This window comes from Coregonus lavaretus, assembly GCF_964263955.1.
Source record: "Coregonus lavaretus genome assembly, chromosome: 22".
NCBI lineage: Eukaryota > Metazoa > Chordata > Actinopteri > Salmoniformes > Salmonidae > Coregonus > Coregonus lavaretus.
In genome coordinates this window covers 13155215-13174957 of record NC_140009.1, presented here as the reverse complement: position 1 = coordinate 13174957, position 19743 = coordinate 13155215, and the positions used below count along the sequence as shown (strand labels likewise).

Genomic DNA, 19743 nt, shown 5'->3' with positions numbered 1-19743 from the left:
ATGATTTACAAAAGTTCTGAACCTTTCTATTCTCATTGTTTCTACAGATTGTAAATCGAAAATAAACATTTTTGCTAAAAGTATTATATTATTGATCGATTGACTATGACTTTTCAAAATCACCCAGTAATGCTATCTGCAGGGTTAGCTCCAGGTAAATATTGCAATCCTTTAGCCATTCCTGGACCTGTGTCCAAAAACAAGCTACAAATGGACAGTACCAAAACAAATTATCTAATGACCGTCTCTTCACAGCAAAATCTGCAGAGCTGGGAAGATTGTATCCTCCATATAAATAACATTCTATTGGTAGCAAGAATTTTATATAATAATTTAAATTGAAAAATTATAAGTTTTGAATACGGCGTCGTTTTGCGTATCAGTTCATAAACACTATGCCATGGGATCGGCACGTCAAACATTTCTTCAAAATTTATTTTGCAATCTATATGGGACGGCAATCAATCCTTTGGTCCTTCAATGAAACTGGTATACTTTTTTATTTAACCAATTATGTTCTTTAATGCATGGTCGACAGACAAGTTCCTTACCTTTTCCCCCTTCCACTTTCCTCTTCCATTTTTGCGGTAATGCTGCAATTATTTGGATGTAATTTTGGGTAGAGCAGACATTTCTATATGTTTTTGATAGCTGCATGTGCGACATAACTCCATCAGTCCTACCGATGATATCATTTACGAAGATTATACCTTTTTTAAACATTTGCCCCCCCCCCCCCCAAAAAAAGGGTTTTTATAAATTTGTATATTTGAGTTTAACCACAATATTTGTTGTATTATTTGTACTGTCGTATCTGGAGGATTAAATTGAAATTGCAACCAACTTTCTATGGCTTGTTTTAGAAATAGTGATATTTGGGAGATGATTTCCTTTTCAAATAACTGAAAGTGAGAGGTTGTAATCTGATTAAAAGGGAAAAAGGTCATTCTTTAATATTGGGTGAGACAATCTTACTAATTTGCTAGAGAACCAGTTCGGATTTAAGTATAACTTTTGTATGACTGAATCTTTTAGATTTTTTTTATTGATTTGCATTTTAATGAGGGAAATAAGTATTTGACTCCTCTGCAAATACTGACTTAGTACTTGGTGGCAGAACCCTTGTTGGCAATCACAGAGGTCAGACGTTTCTTGTAGTTGGCCACCAGTTTTGCACACATCTCAGGAGGGATTTTGTCCCACTCCTCTTTGCAGATCTTCTCCAAGTCATTAAGGTTTCGAGGCTGACGTTTGGCAACTCGAACCTTCAGCTCCCTCCACAGATTTTCTATGGGATTAAGGTCTGGAGACTGGCTAGGCCACTCCAGGACCTTAATGTGCTTCTTCTTGAGCCACTCCTTTGTTGCCTTGGCCGTGTGTTTTGGGTCATTGTCATGCTGGAATACACATCCACGACCCATTTTCAATGCCCTGGCTGAGGGAAGGAGGTTCTCACCCAAGATTTGACGGTACATGGCCCCGTCCATTGTCCCTTTGATGCGGTGAAGTTGTCCTGTCCCCTTAGCAGAAAAACACCCCCAAAGCATAATGTTTCCACCTCCATGTTTGACGGTGGGGATGGTGTTCTTGGGGTCATAGGCAGCATTCCTCCTCCTCCAAACACAGCGAGTTGAGTTGATGCCAAAGATCTCGATTTTGGTCTCATCTGACCACAACACTTTCCCCCAGTTCTCCTCTGAATCGTTCATTGTCAAACTTCAGACGGCCCTGTATATGTGCTTTCTTGAGCAGGGGGACCTTGCGGGCGCTGCAGGATTTCAGTCCTTCACGGCGTAGTGTGTTACCAATTGTTTTCTTGGTAACTATGGTCCCAGCTGCCTTGAGATCATTGACAAGATCCTCCCGTGTAGTTCTGGGCTGATTCCTCACCGTTCTCATGATCATTGCAACTCCACGAGGTGAGATCTTGCATGGAGCCCCAGGCCGAGGGCGATTGACAGTTTTGTGTTTCTTCCATTTGCGAATAATCACACCAACTGTTGTCACCTTCTCACCAAGCTGCTTGGCGATGGTCTTGTAGCCCATTCGAGCCTTGTGTAGGTCTACAATCTTGTCCCTGACATCCTTGAGGAGCTCTTTGGTTTTGGCCATGGTGGAAAGTTTGGAATCTGATTGATTGCTTCTGTGGACAGGTGTCTTTTATATAGGTAACAAGCCGAGTGTGTGCTCCTAATCTCAGCTCGTTACCTGTATAAAAGACACCTGGGAGCCAGAAATCTTTCTGATTGAGAGGGGGTCAAATACTTATTTCCCTCATTAAAATGCAAATCAATTTATAACATTTTTGACATGCGTTTTTCTGGATTTTGTTGTTGTTATTCTGTCTCTCACTGTTCAAATAAACCTACCATTAAAATTAGAGACTGCTTATTTCTTTGTGAGTGGGCAAACGTACAAAAATCAGCAGGGGATCAAAAACTTTTTTCCCCCTCACTGTATCTTCCATGTAAAAAACCTGTCTGATTAGAATGAATAACGTCCGACAACACCTCTTTAATTCTGTGCGCTATACATTTTGCATCACAACACTGAAATGTAAGTGGCCTCCAATTTTTTTAATGGACTGGATCTTTATATTTTCCACTTGTTTCCGGTTTCAGTAATAATGAAAATCAGACCTTCTTGAGTGTCTGATAATCTATAATTTACATAGGAGTGGTTTAAACATGCTAATAACGGTCCTCTGGGTATATCAAAAAAGCTTTGGTATACCTCGACTGGTATGCCATCCAACCCTGGAGTTTTCCTGGACTTACAGTCTTTAATTACATCCAGAAGTTCCTCCTCTGTAATTTCACCTTCACATGAATCTTTCTTTATGGCTGTTAATATTACATTATCAATAGAAAAAAATCTCTACAATTAGCTTCAGTTAGAGGAGATGAGGCGACTGAAACAAAAACATATGCTTAAAGTACTTTGTTTCCTCTTTCAAAATATCATCTGGTGAATCATGGGTGACTCCGTCATTTTTAACCAGTTTCAGTAAATAATTTTTGGTAGCATTCCTATGAAGAAGATTTAAAAAAAGAATTTGGTGCATTTTTCCCCATATTCCATCCAGTTTGCTTTATTTTTATAATGTATTACACTTCATCTTTCTTGAATAAGTTTCTCCATTTCTTTTTGTTTTTCCTCTAATTTATTCTTAGCCTCTATGTTACAGTTTTTATTGCTATCTATCTGTTCTGTTAGACCTTCTATTTCCTTTGTTGGTATGGACTCTTCTGACCTAAATTGCTTTTGTTTGAGATGAGTACTGAATTGCATGGCATCTAAAGGCACATTTAAAGGTGTCCATACAATTAAGGGGATTTGCTGTACCTATGTTATGTCGGAAAAAAGTTAAAAATAAATCATCATCCAATAGGCTTTGATTAAAGTTCCAATATCCACGCGGAAATTCAGTAAGAGTAATGTATATGGCAATTATATGATGGTCCGATCGCATTGTGTCCCCTATCAACACTAACTTTTGGTGCCAACGAGAATGACATAAGAAAGAAGTCAAGATGACTAGCTTGATTGAGTCTCCGCCATGTAGAGCTCACTAGATCAGGATATTTAAGCCTCCATATATCTACTAGTTCTAATGTATCCATGACATTCACGATTTCCTTAAGAGCATGAAGGTGATTGTTTGTAGTGTGATTTTCTTTACGGTCCATTGAGCTATTTAAAACAGTATTATAATCCCCCACCATAAAAATAGTATTGAATTGCTTGTAGGGTTGATAATTTATTATATATATTGTCAAAGAAGAGTGGATCATCATTATTTGGTCCGTAAAGGTTAATGAGACATATCTGTTTGTGGTCCAATAACATATTTAAAATAATCCATCTACCTTGCGTATCTGTTTAGACAATTTGCACATTCAGATCGAAATTACTATTAATTAATATCATCACCCCTTTTGAGTTTCTTTGCCCATGGGAGAAGTATATTTGGATGTTAACCAGGATTGCCATTGTATTACATTACATTTGACAAGCAATTATTATTTTAGAAAACAATTGTGGTTCATCCTATATTCTCCCTAACATCCTTTTTTCCCTTGCAACAGATGTGGGATAAACACACACGCACATACTCTAACACACTCAACCCCTTTCCTCCACAATCAACCATAAAAATCAGATGCTCAACGGTTGTTACATCCCAGAGCCCAACTCAAGAAAGGACCTGATTTATGAATGCATATACAGTTACAGCGGTTTGAGAAAGCATGCAAGATTGAGCAAAAATTGACAATGTGAGATTTGATTAATCTATTTAATCTATGTCAAGTCCTAGGTGATGGAGATCAGATCCACCCTCTTCACCTGAGACACAAACACTCTGGTCCCCCGTTGTAACCATTTTTCCCAAGCATCTCCGTGCAGTCAGACCTTTGATTCTTTTGTGCCACCTGGGCCACAATGATAAGCCCCCTCTCTGAACGTCCGAGTGTGACCCCCTCCCCATGGGTTACTGCAGCCAGTGTTGCCAGCACTGCCACTACCTGGGTGGGGGTACCCCACCGGAATCCCCACCGGCTGGGTACAAGGTCGTCAAGGTTCTCATTAGCAGCTTTGAGAATTTCCTTGTATATAATGCTCTCCCATCAGGGGGCTCTGGCTTTGTCGGACCAACCCTGCAAGGCAGGCTCAGAATCTTGAGGGGGCGGTGCTGCTCAAGTAGGTCCCTGACCGCATTTATTTTTCTGTTTTGGCTGCATATAGGCAACTCACAGCAGGTCCATAAAACAGATGGGGACTTCTCTAGGATATAGGGTTGGGGATCGTTCCATCATGATAGGCCAATAAAAAAAATATATTAGATGTATACTGTATTTTAAAATGTATATCCCTCATCTGCACAAAATTGAAAGCTCTCCCTCACAACCCCTGCTCACAGACACACGGTTCTGGGATATGCAACCATTTCCTTTCTCACTCACTTAATGCCACACTTATTCAAAACACAAAAACGCACACCACACCTTCCATCACAATTCATCCACACACTGTGCCTATGTCTTCTGTTTGCTATGTTTTTATCTCCACTATGTTGATTGAGTACTTGTGTTCTAATTTAGTTGTATTTGAAGATGTATTATTTTGCTTGTTATCTTTTCTTGTAATACCGTCTTATCCCTTTATAAAATACTATACCTACTATAAAATGTGCTTTATTATCACAATCCCTACCATGGCTAGTATTGGGTGTTCTATTATTCGACTCTATTAGAACTTTCAGAATAGCCACGGAGTAGTCTTTGTGTCGCGGAACATTTGGTTGTCAATATACAGTTTATCGACAACAAGAGCAACACGCTTCCCTTTTAAATCTATTTTCCTTGAAGAGGATTGCAGAACGGCGCAAAGTTATGTACCCAATCTCCCTCGGGAACTGATCATTCATGCCTATTTTCGTGCCAGCAAGTCTTTCACCTTTTAACCATTACTTTATCCTTTAAAAAAAAGCTAATTTGGCAACGATTGGACGCTCATATCTCGGTCCTTTTTGCCGAAACAGTGTACACGTTTGAGTTGGATTTTGTCGACAGCCTTGAGTGGAATCTGAAGCGCTGAAAGAAAGAAGTCCTTCACAATCTTTTCTGTAAATCTCTCCCTTTTTCCTGGATACCCGTATGTACTAGATTCTCTCATCGATCTAGTTTGCATGTCCAGTAAGGCTTCTCTCAGAAAGTTGTTCTCCATTTTAAGTTCCTTAACATCCGTTTCCATCCTAGTGACGGTCCCTTTTAATTTTTTTATAGTCGCTCTCCATTGTCGCAGCTTTTCCGTCACTTATTTCAAGACTCGCCGTCAACTCTTTTACATCATTACTGACCAACTCTAGTATGCCCAGTTTGTCATTTATCGACTTCAACAGGTTGCTTTCCACACTTACCAGTCCCAGTGGTGAAAAGCATAAATCTGTATCAGTCGAGGAATCGCGTTCTCTCTTGGAGATTGATTCTCCTCGTTTATCTTCCGTCATGTTTGTGTGTTGCATGTTGTTGTAATATTTGTCGATACATTTCTCTAGCCTTATAATTTGTTGTGTGTTATTATCCAGATTGAATGTTATTACCCTCTAATTTATGAAATGTTAATATTTAGTCTAACTTACTGATACACATTTACATTTACATTTTAGTCATTTAGCAGACGCTCTTATCCAGAGCGACTTACAGGAGCAATTAGGGTTAAGTGCCTTGCTCAAGGGCACATTTACGTCATTTAGCAGACGCTCTTATCCAGAGCGACTCACAAATTGGTGCATTCACCCTATAGCCAGTGGGATAACCACTGGCTAATAATTGATTATTATGTTTTTATCTTGAGGTGATTTGTACCACTGTATTCAATACGCCATCTTGTATACCTGCCCTCTCCCGGAGGTTCCCTGTCTTAGGTCAGTTAGGTTCACCACTTTATTTTAAGAATGTGAAATGTCAGAATAAGAGAGATAATTATTTATTTCAGCTTTTATTTCTTTAATCAAATTCCCAGTGGGTCAGAAGTTTACATGCACTCAATTAGTATTTGGTAGCATTGCCTTTAAATTGGTTTAACTTGGTTTAAACCTTTTGGGTAGCCTTCCACAAGCTTCCCACAATAAGTTGGGTGAATTTTGGCCCATTCCTCCTGACAGAGCTGGTGTAAGTGAGTCAGGTTTGTAGGCCTCCTTGCTTGCACACGCTTTTTCAGTCCTGCCCACAAATGTTCTATAGGGTTGAGGTCAGGGCTTTGTGATGGCCACTCCAATACCTCGACTTTGTTGTCCTTAAGCCATTTTGCCACAACTTTGGAAGTATGCTTGGGGTCATTGTCGATTTGGAAGACCCATTTGCAACCAAGCTTTAACTTCCTGACTGATGTCTTGAGATGTTGCTTCAATATATCCACATAATTTTCCTTCCTCATGATGCACCAGTCCCTCCTGCAGCAAAGCACCCCCACAGCATGATGCTGCCACCCCTGTGCTTCACGGTTGGGATGGTGATCTTCGGAGTGCAAGCTACCCCCTTTTTCCTCCAAACATAACGATGGTCATTATGGCCAAACAGTTCTATTTTTGTTTCATCAGACCAGAGGACATTTCTCCAAAAAGTACAGTCTTTGTCCCCATGTGCAGTTGCAAACCGTAGACTAGCTTTTTTTAATGGCGGTTTTGGAGCAGTGGCTTCTTCCTTGCTGAGCGGCCTTTCAGGTTATGTCGATATAGATCGTTTTGTACCCGTTTCCTCCAGAATCTTCACAAGGTCCTTTGCTGTTGTCCTGGGATTGATTTGCACTTTTCGCACCAAAGTACGTTCATCTCTAGGAGACAGAACAATTCTCCTTCCTGAGCGGTATGAAGGCTGTGTGGTCCCATGTTGTTTATACTTGCGTACCATTGTTTGTACAGATGAACGTGGTACCTTCAGGCGTTTGGAAATTGCTCCCAAGGATGAACCAGACTTGTGGAGGTCTACCATTTTTTTTCCTGAGGTCTTGGCTGATTTCGTTTGATTTTCCCATGATGTCAAGCAAAGTGCCACTGAGTTTGAAGGTAGGCCTTGAAATACATCCACAGGTACACCTCCAATTGACTCAAATGATGTAAATTAGCCTATCAGAAGCTTCTAAAGCCATGACATCATTTCCTGGAATTTTCCAAGCTTTTTAATGACACAGTCAACTTAGTGTATGTAAATTTCTGACCCACTGGAATTGTGATACAGTGAATTATAAGTGAAATAATCTGTCTGTAAACAATTGTTGGAAAAATGACTTGTGTCATGTACAAAGTAGATGTCCTAACCGACTTACCAAAACTATATAGTTGGTTAACAAGACATTTGTTGAAAAACAAGTTAATGACTCCAACCTAGTGTATGTAAACTTCCGACTTCAAGTGTGTGTGTGTATATATCTTGTCTGATGCTTTAAGCTTACTGTTTGATGAAATAAGACTAATGCTTCAAGAGGGAGCCAGAGATCTAGATAACCCGAAGAAAAATAACTTAACCTAACCCAACCATTCTCCCCCCTCTCCTGCTGACTTTCGCAGATTCTGCCATTACTCTCCTGAAGTTGCTGGTATTAGGCTACACGAGGAGTCGGCAACCTTTCATGTGGATTGCCAATTTATCTTACCTTTCTACCGATCTGTGTACCTGTTATAGTTTACATATGCACATTTGTGGAACAGTTTCATTTCATTTATAATAACGTCTTCATAACTCAAAATAATTGGTTGTGGTTAATCAAACTTCTATCCAAACCTATATCAAAATGATACTAACCTAAAAATTAACTCCTATTGCCAACTATGTAAAAATAGCCTACATAAAGCCAACAAATAGAAACTGCAGCCAGAAAATATCCTGATAAAAATAAATATTCTATAAATCACATTGGCTATGCATGGCCTGTCTGCAACTAACCTGAAATATTGTATCAACTATTAACTTGGGTCTGACCTGAAGCACTAGCGAACTCGCAACATTGTATAAAATATTCTAGGCACTCAGTTTCCTGCGCCAGTGAGCTTGGGACAGACACAGCTGTAGGCTATTTGCGCAAGGGATAAGAAGCAGTGGTTGACTTGGGCTGGAGCTCACCGGAGCGGAGTACCGACATCTCAAATGTTCTACTGCTTATGCTCCTGTACCACTTATGGAATATTAGCGCAAAAGTATCGTGGAGCTCCTGCACCTAAATAAACAGTATCAACACCCAAAATGAGTACAGGAACCTATTTCAGTCCAAGTCACGCACTGCTAAGAAGTAATCAGGTAGGCCTATTTTATGACGTTTCCACTGGCTCAGAGCATGACATTTCTCCCTTTCACGCTAGTGGTTATCGAAAGGGAGAGAGCTGGAAAGGTTTTTCAAATACATTGAGGAACTATTGTCATTATCAATTAATGTAAAAACAGATTTCATCTGCTTGTTGTTTGAGGTGAATATATATTATATATTTTTTTTTTTGAGAAGCTCCACAGCTCATTAGTGGTGGTGCATTAAGCCAATCAAAAATACTACTTCTAAGCGTAATCAGGTGTGCGTCCTTACAGCATTGACAGGAGCGCTGCAAACAAAAGACAATGACTAAATTGAATTGACAACACTCATAAATGGAATGAAATAAACCAAAACTTGTTTCACAAGTGTTGCATAGGTTGTGCACTCTGCAAACAATGTGTCCATTCCAACAATGAGAACAGTAAAAGGAATGAATATTGAATGCATTAACAGAAATTCCCATATCCAAACAAACATTGTAGATTAGAAATTAACGTTAAAATGTACTACTGGTGATATACAATGTATTCAGACCCCTTGACTTTTTCCACATTTTGTGTTCAGCAGTCTTAAGGCTTGGGGGTAGAATCTGTTAAGGAGCCTTTTGGACCTAGACTTGGCGCTCCGGTACCGCTTGTCGTGCGGTAGCAGAGAGGACAGTCTATGACTAGGGTGGCTGGAGTCTGACAATTTTTAGGTCCTTCTTCTGACACTGCCTGGTATAGAGGTCTTGGATGGCAGGAAGCTTGGTCCTAGTGATGTCCTGGGCCGTACGCACTACCCTCTGTAGCGCCTTGTGGTCGGAGGCAGAACAGTTGCCATACCAGGCGGTGATACAACCAGTCAGGATGCTCGCGATGGTGCAGCTGTAGAACTTTTGAGAATCTGAGGACCCATGTAAAATCTTTTCAATTTCCTGAGGGGGAAAAGGCTTTGTCGTGCCCTCTTCACGACGGTCTTGGTATGTTTGGAGCATGATAGTTTGTTGGTGATGTGGACACCAAGGAACTTGAAGCTCTCAACCTGCTCCACTACAGCCCTGTTGATGTGAATGGGGGCGTGCTCGGCGCTCATTTTCCTGTAGTCCACAATCATCTCCTTTGTCTTGACCACGTTGAGGGAGAGGTTGTTGTCCTGGCACCACACTGCCAGGTCTCTGACCTCCTCCCTATAGGCTTTCTCATCATTGTCGGTGATCAGGCCTACCACCGGTGTCGTCGGAAAGGATCCAGTTGCAAAGGGAGGGGTTCAGTACCAGGGTCTTTAACTTAGTGATGAGCTTTGAGGGCACTATGGTGTTGAACGCTGAGCTGTAGTCAATGAACAGCATTCTCACGTAGGTGTTCCTTTTGTCCAGGTGGGAAAAGGCAGTGTGGAGTGCAATAGAGATTGCATCATCTGTGGATCTGTTGGGGCGGTACGCGAATTGGAGTGGGTCAAGGGTTTCTGGGATGATGGTGTTGATGTGAGCCATGACCAGCTTTTCAATGCACTTCATGGCTACAGACATGAGTGCTATGGGTCGGTAGTCATTTAGGCAAGTTACCTTGGCGTTCTTGGGCACAGGGACTATGGTGGTCTGCTTGAAACATGTAGGTATTACAGACTGTCAAGGACAGGTTGAAAATGTCAGTGAAGACATGCTCGGATTACACGTCCTTGTAATCCGTCAGGCCCTGCGGCCTTGTGGATGTTGACCTGTTTAAAGATCTTACTCACGTCGGCTACAGAGAGCGTGATCACACAGTCATCCGCAACAGCTGGTGTTCACATGCATGCTTCAGTGTTGCGTGCCTCAAAGCGCGCATAGAAGTCAATTAGCTCATATGGTAGGCTCGTGTCACTGGGCAGCTCGCGGCTGGGCTTCCCTTTATAGCCCGTAATTGTTTGCACGCCCTGCCACATCCGACAAGCGTCACAGCCAGTGTAGTAGGATTCAATCGTAGTCCTGTATTGACGCTTTGCCTGTTTGATGGTTCGTCGGAGGGCATAGCAGGATTTCTTATAAGCGTCCGGATTAGAGTCACGCTCCTTGAAAGCTCTACCCTTTAGCTCAGTGCGGATATTGCCTGTAATCCATGGCTTCTGGTTGGGGTATGCATGTATGGTCACTGTTGGGACAACATCATCAATGCACTTATTGATGAAGCCAGTGACTGATGTGGTATACTCGTCAATGCCATCGGATGAATCCCAGAACATATTCCAGTCTGTGCTAGCAAAACAATCCTGTAGCTTAGTATCTGCGTCATCTGACCACTTCCTTATTAACTGAGTCACTGGTGCTTCCTGCTTTAGTTTTAGTTTCCCGGATAACTACCACAAAAAAAAACACTTGTATCATAATTGTATTCGGACAATTCTCCATATCCGTTACGATACTCAATTTGTCAGAGTACTCGGCACACCCCTAGGAAGCCAACACAGTCTGTATTTCACCTCAAGGTGCGCACCGGTTTTGACAGTAAACACCCCACCCATCTGTAGCAAACAATATTTATGAGTCCATAGAGTTAAGTGTGCTGGTGTTTCTTATTTGCCAAGGAAATTAGTATTTTAGTACTGTGAAAAATTAAATGCAAATTAATTACTTAAAAATCATACAATGTGATTTTCTGGATTTTTGTTTTAGATTCCGTCTCTCACAGTTGAAGTGTACCTATGATAAAAATTACAGACCTCTACATGCTTTGTAAGTAGGAAAACCTGCAAAATCGGCAGTGTATCAAATACTTGTTCTCCCCACTGTATATGGGACGGCTGTCAATCCTTTGGTCCTTAAATGAAACTGGTATACTTTTTTATTTATCACAGTTTTCCTTAACCAATTATGTTCTTTAAAGCATGGCAAGTTCCTTACTTTCTCCCCCTTCCACTTTTCTAATGCTTTAATATTTAATCACTTCAATCACTTCAACTGTGAGAGACGGAATCTAAAACAAAAATCCAGAAAATCACATTGTATGATTTTTAAGTAATTAATTTGCATTGTATTGCATGACATAAGTATTTGATACATCAGAAAAGCAGAACTTAATATTTGGTACAGAAACCTTTGTTTGCAATTACAGATATGACCAGGTTTACCCTTGACCAGGTTTGCACACACCGCAGCAGGGATTTTGGCCCACTCCTCCATACAGACCTTCTCCAGATCCTTCAGGTTTTGGGGCTGTCGCTGAGCAATACAGACTTTCAGCTCCCTCCAAAGATTTTCTATTGGGTTCAGGTCTGGAGACTGGCTAGGCCACACCAGGACCTTGAGATGCTTCTTACGGAGCCACTCCTTAGTTGCCCTGGCTGTGTGTTTCGGGTCATTGTCATGCTGGAAGACCCAGCCACGACCCATCTTGAATGCTCTTACTGAGGGAAGGAGGTTGTTGGCCAAGATCTCGCGATACATGGCCCCATCCATCCTCCCCTCAATACGGTGCAGTCGTCCTGTCCCCTTTGCAGAAAAGCATCCCCAAAGAATGATGTTTCCACCTCCATGCTTCACGGTTGGGATGGTGTTCTCTGCGTTGTACTCATCCTTCTTCTTCCTCCAAACACGGCGAGTGGAGTTGAGACAAAAATATAGTTTTTGGTCTAATCAGACCACACGACCTTCTCCCATTCCTCCTCTGGATCATCCAGATGGTCATTGGCAAACTTCAGACGGGCCTGGACATGCGCTGGCTTGAGCAGGGGGACCTTGCGTGCGCTGCAGGATTTTAATCCATGACGGCGTAGTGGTTACTAATTACTAATGGTTTTCTTTGAGACGGTGGTCCCAGCTCTCTTCAGGTCATTGACCAGGTCCTGCCGTGTAGTTCTGGGCTGATCCCTCACCTTCCTCATGATCATTGATGCCCCACAAGGTGAGATCTTGCATGGAGCCCCAGACCGAGGGTGATTGACCGTCATCTTGAACTTCTTCCATTTTCTAATAATTGCGCCAACAGTTGTTGCCATCTCACCAAGCTGCTTGCCTATTGTCCTGTAGCCCATCCCAGCCTTGTGCTGGTCTACAATTATATCCATGATGTCCTTACACAGCTCTCTGGTCTTGGCCATTGTGGAGAGGTTGGAGTTTGTTTGATTGAGTGTGTGGACAGGTGTCTTTTATACAGGTAACGAGTTCAAAACATGTGCAGTTAATACAGGTAATGAGTGGAGAACAGGAGGGCTTCTTAAAGCAAAACTAACAGGTCTGTGAGAGTCGGAATTCTTATTGGTTGGTAGGTGATCAAATACTTATGTCATGCAATAAATGCAAATTAATTACTTAAAAATCATACGTGATTTTCTGGATTTTTGTTTTAGATTCCGTCTCTCACAGTTGAAGTGTACCTATGATAAAAATTACAGACCTCTACATGCTTTGTAAGTAGGAAAACCTGCAAAATCGGCAGTGTATCAAATAATTGTTCTCCCCACTGTAGATTGCAAAATAGTTAGGAAGAGATTTGACGTACCGATTCCATGGCATAGTGTTTATGAACTGATAGGCAAAACGACACCGGATTCAAAACTTAGATTCTTTCAATTTAAATTATTATATAAAATTCTTGCTACGAATAGAATGTCATTTATATGGGGGATACAATCTTCCCAGCTCTGCAGATTTTGCTGCGAAGAGAGAATCATTAGATAATTTTTTTTGGTACTGTCCATTTGTAGCTTGTTTTTGGACACAGGTCCAGGAATGGCTAAAGGATTGCAATATTTACTTTGAGCTAACCTTGCAGATAGCATTACTGGGTGATCTGAAAAGTCATAGTCAATCGATCAATAATATAATAATACTATTAGCAAAAATGTTTATTTTTAATTCACAATCTGTAGAAACAATGAGAATAGAAAGGTTCAGAACTTTTGTAAAACATCACAGTTGAAAAATATATGGCAAATAGAAATCCTATATGGATGGTGTTAAGAGATAGATGGGTGGTGTTGAATGGAGTTGAAGGATGGGACTAATAACAACTAACAACAAATAATAACAAGATAACTAATAATGTAAGCATACTGTGTCCATACTAAGTATATAGGTTGTAGGTTGGGAGCTTTTGTGAAAGAGCACAGTTAGAAAGATATGGCATATAGAAGCAAACCGGATGGACATCATGAAAATGATCAGAGAGGTTGACAGTAGAAGAAGTCAGGAGAAAAAAAAAATATATATATATATATATAATTATTGTAAAATTGACTGTGTCCATAAAATGTAGATAATAAGTATAAGCTGGAAGTAGAGGCCTAAGCATTGTTGTTCACTAGTTTACTCCAAGTAGGGAAAGGGTGGTGGGGTTGGAAAGTAATAAAGATAAATATATTTTATTAGCATTCAACTCCCTCCAAAGATTTTCTATGGGGTTGAGATCTGGAGACTGGCTAGGCCACTCCAGGACCATGAAATGCTTTTTACGAAGCCACTCCTTCGTTGCCCGGGCGGTGTGTTTGGGATCATTGTCATGCTGAAAGACCCAGCCACGTTTCATCTTCAATGCCCTTGCTGATGGAAGGAGGTTTTCACTCAAAATCTCACGATACATGGCCCCATTCATTCTTTCCTTTACACGGATCAGTCGTCCTGGTCCCTTTGCAGAAAAACAGCCCCAAATCATGATGTTTCCACCCCCATGCTTCACAGTAGGTATGGTGTTCTTTGGATGCAACTCAGCATTCTTTGTCCTCCAAACACGACGAGTTGAGTTTTTACCAAAAAGTTCTAGTTTGGTTTCATCTGACCATATGACATTCTCCCAATCCTCTTCTGGATCATCCAAATTCTAGCAAACTTCAGACGGGCCTGGACATGTACTGGCTTAAGCAGGGGGACACGTCTGGCACTGCAGGATTTGAGTCCCTGGCGGCGTAGTGTGTTACTGATGGTAGGCTTTGTTACTTTGGTCCCAGCTCTCTGCAGGTCATTCTCTAGGTCCCCCCGTGTGGTTCTGGGATTTTTGCTCACCGTTCTTGTGATCATTTTGACCCCACGGGGTGAGATCTTGCGTGGAGCCCCAGATCGAGGGAGATTATCAGTGGTCTTGTATGTCTTCCATTTCCTAATAATTGCTCCCACAGTTGATTTCTTCAAACCAAGCTGCTTACATATTGCAGATTCAGTCTTCCCAGCCTGGTGCAGGTCTACAATTTTGTTTATGGTGTCCTTTGACAGCTCTTTGGTCTTGGCCATAGTGGAGTTTGGAGTGTGACTGTTTGAGGTTGTGGACAGGTGTCTTTTATACTGATAACAAGTTCAAACAGGTGCCATTAATACAGGTAACGAGTGGAGGACAGAGGAGCCTCTTAAAGAAGAAGTTACAGGTCTGTGAGAGCCAGAAATCTTGCTTGTTTGTAGGTGACCAAATACTTATTTTCCACCATAATGTGCAAATAAATTCATAAAAAATCCTACATTGTGATTTTCTTGATTTTTTTTCCTCAATTTGTCTGTCATAGTTGACGTGTACCTATGATGAAAATTACAGGCCTCTCATCTTTTTAAGTGGGAGAACTTGCACAATTGGTGGCTGACTAAATACTTTTTTCCCCCACTGTATGTACGTGTGTGTGTATATATATATATATATATATATATATATATATATATATATATATATATATATATATATATATATATATATATATATATATATATATATATATAGTCGTGGTCAAAAGTTTTGAATATATATTTTTTAAAGGATATGTATGTATGTATGTTTATATAAAACATGGGGGATTGGAAGTGATGCAGACAATTACATTGATGAAAGTTACAATCTATCTGTAATATTAAGCTGATCTACCCCCTTAAAATAATAATAAAGAAAAAAAAAAGAATACCGCCTTGCACACTCTTGCCTGCATCTAGCTTATCTAGTGTTTAATCATTAGTCCAACAGTTGCAAACAATAGTTTATGTTTATCCCCGTTTTGATCAGTTTGCTTCTGTTTAAGAAACGTTTTTCAACAGAATCGCCGGAACGAATACACCCAATCTCTGCAAACAGTTCACTTTCATAGCAGCCACATACGAACAGCATGATCATTTGCATGTTGTATAATTTCTTTTCGCATCTACGCGCTCTCCTCCTCTCACCTTTTCCCTTCGCTTGTGGACTTCAGTGCACAATACAACAGCTGTCTTTGACCAGGCAAAAAACCTTTCCAAGCCAAACCTTCATACCATGACCGCTACACACATCCTACATCGTTGACACCATATTAGCTAACGTCCTAGTCAACATAGCTATCTTCTAGAACTAATGTGTTAATAACCCAGCAACAATCATGCAGTACAGTGTACAGCAAGCAGTTTAGCAGTTACACCTGCAGGCCCCGGTGGCAATAAATTAATAAAACAAAAAGCTTATCTTGACTTGGAAGAGTTCCAGTGTTGGATAGCAATAGCCAGCTAGCTAACATCCCCCTCTGTTTGAGCCAGGAGTTTGAGTAGGCTAAACTAGCTAGCTGCATTCGCTAGCTAGGTAAGTAAGAGAAAACAATACAACGAAATATAACTAGCTCTCTCTTGCTTCATCATTTTTGAAGAAATTAACTTGTTCAAAACTGTTCAACTATTGTCTTTCTCTCTTTGAGCCAAATACACACCCCATTTTATGCACTGCAGTGCTAGCTAGCTGTAACTTATGCTTTCAGTACTAGAATCATTCTCTGATCCTTTGAGTGGGCAACATGTCAGTTCGTGCTGGAAAAGCTCTGATGGGTTGGAGGACGTCCTCCAGAAGTTGTCATAATTACTGTGCAAGTCTATGGAAGGGGGTGAAAACCATGAGCCTCCTAGGTTTCATATTGAAGTCAATGTACCCAGAAGAAGACAAAAGCTAGCTGTCCTCCAGCTACACCATGGTGCTACCCTACAGAGTGCTGTTATGGCTACTGACCTTCATTGCAAAACATTGTGTTTTAATCAATTATTTGGTGAAGTTAATATATTTTGTACCGTTTTATCTTAAAGGATCACTATATTGTTTCACTATTTTTTTGAAATTCACTGAAGCAGAAGGTCCTCCCCTTCCTCCTCTGAGGAGCCTCCACTGATTATAATTCAACTTTACCATTATGACTGTTTATAATATAAGGCACTATGTCACTCAATATAAAAGTAGTGTTGGTTGATCTCACTGAGCCGTTTTTAAATCACCTCTTTGCCTTTTCCTCTATGGGCATGGCGTCTTTGATGTCATTCCGAATAATCGAAAAAGATCAGACAGAAGAAAAATCGAACAGTGTAAAAACATTATTGTGATGAAGAGAATAAACACGACTTGAATTCAGTCAGATAGCGACTTAGCTAAGTATACGTCCCTTCCCTCGTTCGATTATTTGAGTAGCTTGTAGGCACTCTAAAAGTGAGAAAAGTAATCAACATACAAATAAGCCAAGTAGATAACGTTAGCCGGCTAGCAGCATTGTTCAGCTGGCCAGAACATTCGAAACAAGAGCCTATGTAACGTTAGCTTGCTGGCTACGTTTTTTGAGGCCAGACACAAATTCCTGACTCGAGGAATAGGAGATAACGCAATACAGTACTGACAAACCGGCGAGTAACTAACGTTGCCTAGTTGTAAAGCCAGCCATTTAAACACCATGCCACCATGGCTTGCTATCGTTTCCCCTCACATCATATGTACTGTTGGTGTGTAGCTACCTTTTTGTTGTGCGAACCGCTGCTCCCTTGCACCACTCAGCAGCGCCGATAACTTAAATCAAATGAGAGCAGAGCCACACTTTCTTCATACAGCAATTAACGGGAAGTGCACTCGTGCCTCTTTGGAATATCGCTTTGACAGCTACAATTCCAGTCAAGTCTTGGCCAAAGTAAAATGGCAACCGTTGGGGGTGTTTCCGTTTTGAAGACCTGAAAGAGAAGAGGGGCGGAGTTTAGAATACAATAGGGACGGCCCTTCAAGCTAAGCACGCCCATTAGACCTTATCAGTGTCCGATCCGTGTCCATAAAAGGGAAAGAAGGCGTGATTTAGGCGTGGTCAGGAACAGGAAAGAGGTTGGGCAAATTTGAGGGAGGCGGACTTCCATGCCTTTTGTGGAAAAAAGGTAAGCAGTGAGCTAGCTAGCAATCTTTGTGAGAGAATGGAGGGGTTGAAAGGACAATTTAAATTATTTTATTTTACTGCATTTTAAATGTTAATTTAGCCAGAAGATTAATATGTATTTATGTTTCTAAATTCATAAATGGGATAACGATTTTGAAAAAATCATTTTGATGTGTGTTAATTTTAACATACATCAAAATGAATCGTTAGCTAGCTTATCAAGCTAGCTAAAATCTTAATGGTTGAAGAATTGTTCCCACCAAAAAGCACATGAATGATGCCGCGTTCACATGCTAGTCAGAACTAGGAAACTGACATTTCCAACATGCTAACTGGTTGAACGCGACACGTGTATAATTACAACCAGTTAGCAAGTCGGAACGTTCCGACTAGCACGTGAACGTGGCATGAAACTAAGTCGTAGGTCCGACGAGCACCTGAACGCGGCATTAAAGGATGCAGTATTCGAAGGGGCAATAATAAAGCATTGTATTATTTTGTCGTCCATTTACAGAAAAATTAAGCTTGGTGATAGCAATAGAAAGAGGACCTCTGCATTAATAAGCAGATCAATTTCCCACCTTGACTATTTGATTTTATAATGCAATCATTCAGTGTAAAAAATAAATAAATGACAAGAGGCCTTGGATTAAGAAATGCTGGTTTAATGTAGTCCATGTTATCACCTTATCATGTGTCTAAAGGTTATAGGAATGACTGTTACTGCACTGAAAAGTTTAGAGTTATTGTGAAGCCAGGCTTTTTTTAACCTCCCCTCCCCCATTTCTCGTCTCCACTATGATGACAGATGTGAGCAGTATGGCACAAAATGGCTGCCAAGAATAATCAAAATGGCTGCTATAGACTGTGAATATGAGGTGTAATTACTGCATAGTCCTTAAATAGTGCTGAAATAATTGTATGTATTTACTTAAATGTCTACATATGCTTCCCTGGAAAATAATCTCTTAAATGAAACCAAGAAATGAGGAGAACCTTGATCCTAGTTAACACAGGCAACCAAGCGCTTGCTGCCTGGGAGGTTGTAAGAAATTGATACAAAATGAAGGTTTCTGAAATGTAATGTTGATGTCCCCCAATAAAAAAATTGTCTCTCTAGACATCCGGGTTGCTCCCACAATTTTCAATTGGCTTAATGTTACTTTCAAGACAACTCGGAAAATCGGAAAACTCGGAACTCATTTGTCTACGAGTTTCCAAATCGGACATTTCAGAGTTTCAGAGTTCCTAGTTGTCTTGAAAGCGGCACCGTCTGTATGTAATAGAACATCAGTTTGGCGTAGGAACTACCTTATCCGCTTGAATAAAATACAAAATAGTAGCTAGTAAGATGGAGATCACGGATAATATTTTTAATGAGTGTATTTCACAAGTGGCTAGTTTGAGTCAACTACCACACCAAAACCACTTAAGGTTTTGCCTGCAAACTTTGGTTTCGAATCGCAACGTTCTCGCATGTCTGCCTCGTGATTTGTTGGGAGAGTTCCATCCAAACTTTTTATACGATTAAAGTAGATGTCGGATAAAAAAAAATGTAATGACAGGCCAGATGGAAACAGAAAATGTTTCGGTTGACTTTCCAAATGTCGACAAAACAAATTACACTAGACAAGGTGGGATCTTTTTGTGTCGGTAAAATTAATTATTCAAGAAATGTCGGTGGCAACATTGATGGCCTAATAACCATCATATTGAAGTAAACTTGGGAGTCACGCAATGACATGTGTGGTTCTCTCACTACAACTCGGGAAAGCATGCAGTTTATTAGGCTACAGATGAAATAAATTATGAACTTCACAGGGTGGTGAAAATTCAAGGTGATGAGCTTGATGCTCCTTTCCAATACATATC

The 19743-nt window shown here is 40.6% G+C and overlaps 1 protein-coding gene across 1 annotated transcript in view; it reads right to left on the bottom strand.

The window, feature by feature from the left end:
• LOC311149723 (coiled-coil domain-containing protein 71-like) overlaps positions 1 to 17555 on the bottom strand; it is a 41566-nt gene extending 24011 nt beyond the window's left edge. Inside the window, exon 1 of the mRNA XM_084186932.1 lies at positions 17468 to 17555. The gene's annotated coding sequence lies outside the window, so the exon portion shown is untranslated. The remainder of the gene's footprint in view (positions 1 to 17467) is intronic.
• Positions 17556 to 19743: the final 2188 nt, after the last annotated feature.